General features: G+C 44.2%; 3 long non-coding RNA genes and 3 other non-coding genes across 6 annotated transcripts in view; 3 read left to right on the top strand and 3 right to left on the bottom strand.

Annotated features, from left to right (window-relative positions):
- LOC125007021 overlaps positions 1-397 on the bottom strand; it is a 2392-nt gene extending 1995 nt beyond the window's left edge. The window contains exon 1 of the long non-coding RNA XR_007112639.1: positions 161-397. This is a non-coding gene — a long non-coding RNA (uncharacterized LOC125007021). The remainder of the gene's footprint in view (positions 1-160) is intronic.
- A 258-nt stretch (positions 398-655) lies between these two features.
- LOC125007022 lies at positions 656-2935 on the bottom strand. Its single transcript, XR_007112641.1, has 2 exons — positions 2281-2935; positions 656-985 (listed from the first exon to the last, which is right to left on the bottom strand). It is a non-coding gene; the product is annotated as an uncharacterized LOC125007022 (long non-coding RNA).
- LOC125007530 lies at positions 1502-1607 on the top strand. Its single transcript, XR_007112743.1, has one exon. It is a non-coding gene; the product is annotated as a U6 spliceosomal RNA (small nuclear RNA).
- Positions 2936-2973: 38 nt separating the features above from the next.
- Positions 2974-4640, bottom strand: LOC125006203. The gene is made up of 3 exons (XR_007112543.1): positions 4297-4640; positions 3209-3282; positions 2974-3104 (listed from the first exon to the last, which is right to left on the bottom strand). It is a non-coding gene; the product is annotated as an uncharacterized LOC125006203 (long non-coding RNA).
- LOC125007529 lies at positions 3512-3617 on the top strand. The gene has a single exon (XR_007112742.1). It is a non-coding gene; the product is annotated as a U6 spliceosomal RNA (small nuclear RNA).
- A 1000-nt stretch (positions 4641-5640) lies between the features above and the next one.
- Positions 5641-5746, top strand: LOC125007527. Its single transcript, XR_007112741.1, has one exon. It is a non-coding gene; the product is annotated as a U6 spliceosomal RNA (small nuclear RNA).
- The last annotated feature ends 416 nt before the right edge of the window (positions 5747-6162 follow it).

Raw genomic sequence — 6162 nt, 5'->3', positions numbered from 1 at the left:
AGCATCGTCAAACAGACATTTCGGAGCGCGGAGTCATAAAAAATCGGTATGTAGTAACTTTATGTATTAGATCTAGTATCAGCAAGTAATGTAAGTTTTCAAACAGATAAACTTATTTTAAAACTTAATTTCATTAAATAATAACGACTACTGTTCTCACCGTCCGCACCGTTCAGCAGGTTCCAGTGACAGGGGAGGGTCCTGGAGGAATATTGGAACAAATCCGGCCTCTGATTGGATGACAGAAGTCACCACAAAGTCTGATTCTCGATAGTGGAACCACAGCGGCCCTCTGATTGGCTGACCGTCTTCCGGGTTTGGAAACTATTGGAACTGCTTCTGCGCCTTGATTGGAGGGGGCGGGGCATCCGTCTGCCGTTAATGCGGAACTGTCAACCGTGTTGAAAGTGTTGGTGATGTGAGGTTCACCGGTTCGACGCCCAGTTAAAACAACGATGAAAACGGTCAGAAGTCAGAATTCATCTACAAGTTATTCATAACAATTCGCCATACATGGCAAAACATACGTAAATTATATCCAGATTTATACTCTGTCACTTTGAAGCTCGACTCCATCTCTACGCAGACGGGTCTCGAACCACTGACCTCTGACCCTACACAAAAATACAGAGAAGAAGAAGCAGGGGCAGCAGACTTCGAGAATGTATAGAGTTTACTGAGTGTTCACACTTCACAACAACCTCAGTCACAGAAACTGTACTTGAGGAGCAGCCTGTTTAACAACCAGTGGAGGAGTTGGAGGAGCACAGCTCTGTTTCAGGTGATTGAGGCCGTCCGTTCATGTGGGTCCTGTTCTTTTGCAGCAGGAAAGTAGTTCAGGCTCCTACCAGTCCTCTTTACGTCTCTGTGTCTGTCTCCTTGATCTTCTTTAGCCCACACTGGACAAAGCAGCAGCAGAAATGGAGGTAGTTGAGGATGTGAGTGTGACAGCACCTCTGGTGGAGGTGGTGGAACCAACACTGACCTGTAACAAAGAGAAATGAATGAGGATCAAACCAAACCAAAAACATTAACTTACTTTATGTTATGATTCTAATGTCAATACATTTATAACATCGGTTACACAACCTGACCAGGTTGGAGGGACCTCACCTGTGCCTCCCCCCTCCCTGTCTTCTAACCTCCCCCTCTGACTGTACAGGAGGCTCTATGAGAAATGTGGGAGGAGGGGGTTGAGTTACTCTATTGTTTCCTCTCGTCTTGATGTAAAGACTCATCACACAGAACTTCCCATGTGCCCCTGGGAGCTCCTGAGCAGAACATACAGTACACAGACTAGTTTAGACCCTCATCAGACCTTTTTACAGTGGATCACAGCTGCTCTGGAGCTCACAGTCCAGATCCCAGACCTTTTAACCATGCCCTTCTGTCTGAATGAACACATTTGAACCCCAGACTGCCTCTGTGTAAGAGCCAACCATGTGTTGGGGCCACGCTGGGACACAGTCATGTAAATACTGTACGCACCCAGGTCACAGTCGTGTTACTTCGGTAGCACATATACTAAAATTGGAACGATACAGAGAAGATTAGCATGGCCCCTGCGCAAGGATGACACGCAAATTCGTGAAGCGTTCCTCATTTTCCTTCAAAAATATTTCATATTATTGTCATTTTTAGACATTTACACATTTTATGTGTAGTAACTTCTTGTCGCCACTAGGCGGCCATGAGACTCTACTCAGTGTACAACCCTACATGTGCTGGACTCTGTGTGGACAGATGAAGCAGTTTCACGCCCTCTTCTGCAGTTTTCATTTTACTTAGTAATGCTGGTTTTTGTGTGTGTGTCACAAAACATGAGACTGATTAAACAGCACGTACATTACTGGAATGACATGGTACCAACAAACAGTCTGATGGTCCAAGCGTTTCATTACACTGACATTACAAGACTATAGTTTAGCTCATTAACGTCACCTGGCTCAGACAAAATAGCGACAAACTAAACACTTTAATGTTTAACGGGTTTTATGGTAGAAACTTTGGCTGGTTAGCACAACACGGCGATAAAGCGTTAATATGCATTAATTTCTGTGGTTTAAAATGGGAAATTGACACTTTAAAAACTAAAACTCTGATGCTACAACGCTAGTTTAGCATCGTCAAACAGACATTTCGGAGCGCGGAGTCATAAAAACATCGGTATGTAGTAACTTTATGTATTAGATCTAGTATCAGCAAGTAATGTAAGTTTTCAAACAGATAAACTTATTTTTAAACTTAATTTCATTAAATAATAACGACTACTGTTCTCACCGTCCGCACCGTTCAGCAGGTTCCAGTGACAGGGGAGGGTCCTGGAGGAATATTGGAACAAATCCGGCCTCTGATTGGATGACAGAAGTCACCACAAAGTCTGATTCTCCATATTGGAACCACAGCGGCCCTCTGATTGGCTGACCGTCTTCCGGGTTTGGAAACTATTGGAACTGCTTCTGCGCCTTGATTGGAGGGGGCGGGGCATCCGTCTGCCGTTAATGCGGAACTGTCAACCGTGTTGAAACCGTTGGTGATGTGAGGTTCACCGGTTCGACGCCCAGTTAAAACAACGATGAAAACGGTCGGAAGTCAGTATTCATCTACAAGTTATTCATAACAATTCGCCATACACGGCAAAACATACGTAAATTATATCCAGATTTATACTCTGTCGTTTTGAAGCTCGACTCCATCTCTACGCCGACGGGTCTCGAACCACTGACCTCTGACCCTACACAAAAATACAGAGAAGAAGAAGCAGGGGCAGCAGACTTCGAGAATGTATAGAGTTTACTGAGTGTTCACACTTCACAACAACCTCAGTCACAGAAACTGTACTTGAGGAGCAGCCTGTTCAACAACCAGTGGAGGAGTTGGAGGAGCACAGCTCTGTTTCAGGTGATTGAGGCCGTCCGTTCATGTGGGTCCTGTTCTTTTGCAGCAGGAAAGTAGTTCAGGCTCCTACCAGTCTCTTTACGTCTCTGTGTCTGTCTCCTTGATCTTCTTTAGCCCACACTGGACAAAGCAGCAGCACAAATGGAGGTAGTTGAGGATGTGAGTGTGACAGCACCTCTGGTGGAGGTGGTGGAACCAACACTGACCTGTAACAAAGAGAAATGAATGAGGATCAAACCAAACCAAAAACATTAAGTCACTTTATGTTATGATTCCAACGTCAATATATTTATAACATCGGTTACACAACCTGAACAGGTTGTTTCCTCTCGTCCTGATGTAAAGACTCGTCACACAGAACTTCCCATGTGCCCCTGGGAGCTCCTGAGCAGAACATACAGTACACAGACTAGTTTTAGACCCTCATCAGACCTTTTACAGTGGATCACAGCTGCTCTGGAGCTCCAGTCCAGATCCCAGACCTTTTAACTATGCCCTTCTGGCTCAATGAACACATTTGAACCTCAGACTGTCTCTGTGTAAGAGCCAACCATGTGTTGGGGCCACGCTGGGACACAGTCATATAAATACTGTACGCACCCAGGTCACTGTCGTGTTACTTCGGTAGCACATATACTAAAATTGGAACGATACAGAGAAGATTAGCATGGCCCCTGCGCAAGGATGACACGCAAATTCGTGAAGCGTTCCTCATTTTCCTTCAAAAATATTTCATATTATTGTCATTTTTAGATATTTACACATTTTTATGTGTAGTAACTTCTTGTCGCCACTAGGCGGCCATGAGACTCTACTCAGCGTACAACCCTACATGTGCTGGACTCTGTGTGGACAGATGAAGCAGTTTCACGCCCTCTTCTACAGTTTTCATTTTAACTTAGTAATGCTGGTTTGTGTGTGTGTGTGTCACAAAACATGAGACTGATTAAACAGCACGTACATTACTGGAATGACATGGTACCAACAAACAGTCTGATGGTCCAAGCGTTTCATTACACTGACATTACAAGACTATAGTTTAGCTCATTAACGTCACCTGGCTCAGACAAAATAGCGACAAACTAAACACTTTAATGTTTAACGGGGTTTTATGGTAGAAACTTTGGCTGATTAGCACAACACGGCGATAAAGCGTTAATATGCATTAATTTCTGTAGTTTAAAATGGGAAATTGACACTTTAAAAACTAAAACTCTGATGCTACAACGCTAGTTTAGCATCGTCAAACAGACATTTCGGAGCACGGAGTCATAAAAACATCGGTATGTAGTAACTTTATGTATTAGATCTAGTATCAGCAAGTAATGTAAGTTTTCAAACAGATAAACTTATTTTTAAACTTAATTTCATTAAATAAATAACGACTACTGTTCTCACCGTCCGCACCGTTCAGCAGGTTCCAGTGACAGGGGAGGGTCCTGGAGGAATATTGGAACAAATCCGGCCTCTGATTGGATGACAGAAGTCACCACAAAGTCTGATTCTCCATATTGGAACCACAGCGGCCCTCTGATTGGCTGACCGTCTTCCGGGTTTGGAAACTATTGGAACTGCTTCTGCGCCTTGATTGGAGGGGGCGGGGCATCCGTCTGCCGTTAATGCGGAACTGTCAACCGTGTTGAAACCGTTGGTGATGTGAGGTTCACCGGTTCGACGCCCAGTTAAAACAACGATGAAAACGGTCGGAAGTCAGTATTCATCTACAAGTTATTCATAACAATTCGCCATACATGGCAAAACATACGTAAATTATATCCAAATTTATACTCTTTCATTTTGAAGCTCGACTCCATCTCTATGCAGACGGGGCTCGAACCACTGACCTCTGACCCTACACAAAAATACAGAGAAGAAGAAGCAGGAGCAGCAGACTTCGAGAATGTATAGAGTTTACTGAGTGTTCACACTTCACAACAACCTCAGTCACAGAAACTGTACTTGAGGAGCAGCCTGTTTAACAACCAGTGGAGGAGTTGGAGGAGCACAGCTCTGTTTCAGGTGATTGAGGCCGTCCGTTCATGTGGGTCCTGTTTTTTGCAGCAGGAAAGTAGTCCAGGCTCCTACCAGTCCTCTTTACGTCTCTGTGTCTGTCTTCTTGATCTTCTTTAGCCCACACTGGACAAAGCAGCAGCACAAATGGAGGTAGTTGAGGATGTGAGTGTGACAGCACGTCTGGTGGAGGTGGTGGAACCAACACTGACCTGTAACAAAGAGAAATGAATGAGGATCAAACCAAACCAAAAACATTAAGTTACTTTATGTTATGATCCTAATGTCAATACATTTATAACATCAGTTACACAACCTCATGACCAGGTTGGAGGGACCTCACCTGTGCCTCCCCCCTCCCTGTCTTCTAACCTCCCCCTCTGACTGTACACAAACTTGATGGCAAATGTGGGAGGAGGGGGGTTGAGTTACTCTATTGTTTCCTCTCGTCCTGATGTAAAGACTCGCCACACAGAACTTCCCATGTGCCCCTGGGAGCTCCTGAGCAGAACATACAGTACACAGACTAGTTTAGACCCCTCATCAGACCTTTTTACAGTGGATCACAGCTGCTCTGGAGCTCACAGTCCAGATCCCAGACCTTTTAAACCATGCCCTTCTGGCTGAATAAACACATTTGAACCCAGACTGTCTCTGTGTAAGAGCCAACCATGTGTTGGGGCCACGCTGGGACACAGTCATATAAATACTGTACGCACCCAGGTCACAGTCGTGTTACTTCGGTAGCACATATACTAAAATTGGAACGATACAGAGAAGATTAGCATGGCCCCTGCGCAAGGATGACACGCAAATTCGTGAAGCGTTCCTCATTTTCCTTCAAAAATATTTCATATTATTGTCATTTTTAGACATTTACACATTTGTATGTGTAGTAACTTCTTGTCGCCACTAGGCGGCCATGAGACTCTACTCAGTGTACAACCCTACATGTGCTGGACTCTGTGTGGACAGATGAAGCAGTTTCACGCCCTCTTCTGCAGTTTTGATTTTACTTAGTAATGCTGGTTTGTGTGTGTCACAAAACATGAGACTGATTAAACAGCACGTACATTACTGGAATGACATGGTACCAACAAACAGTCTGATGGTCCAAGCGTTTCATTACACTGACATTACAAGACTATAGTTTAGCTCATTAACGTCACCTGGCTCAGACAAAATAGCGACAAACTAAACACTTTAATGTTTAACGGGGTTTTATGGTATAAACTTTGGCTGGTTAGCACAACA

Source organism: Mugil cephalus, chromosome 4, assembly GCF_022458985.1.
Source record: "Mugil cephalus isolate CIBA_MC_2020 chromosome 4, CIBA_Mcephalus_1.1, whole genome shotgun sequence".
NCBI classification, from domain to species: Eukaryota; Metazoa; Chordata; class Actinopteri; order Mugiliformes; family Mugilidae; genus Mugil; species Mugil cephalus.
The sequence above is the reverse complement of the archived record's forward strand: the minus strand, read 5'-3'. Positions and strand labels throughout refer to the sequence as shown.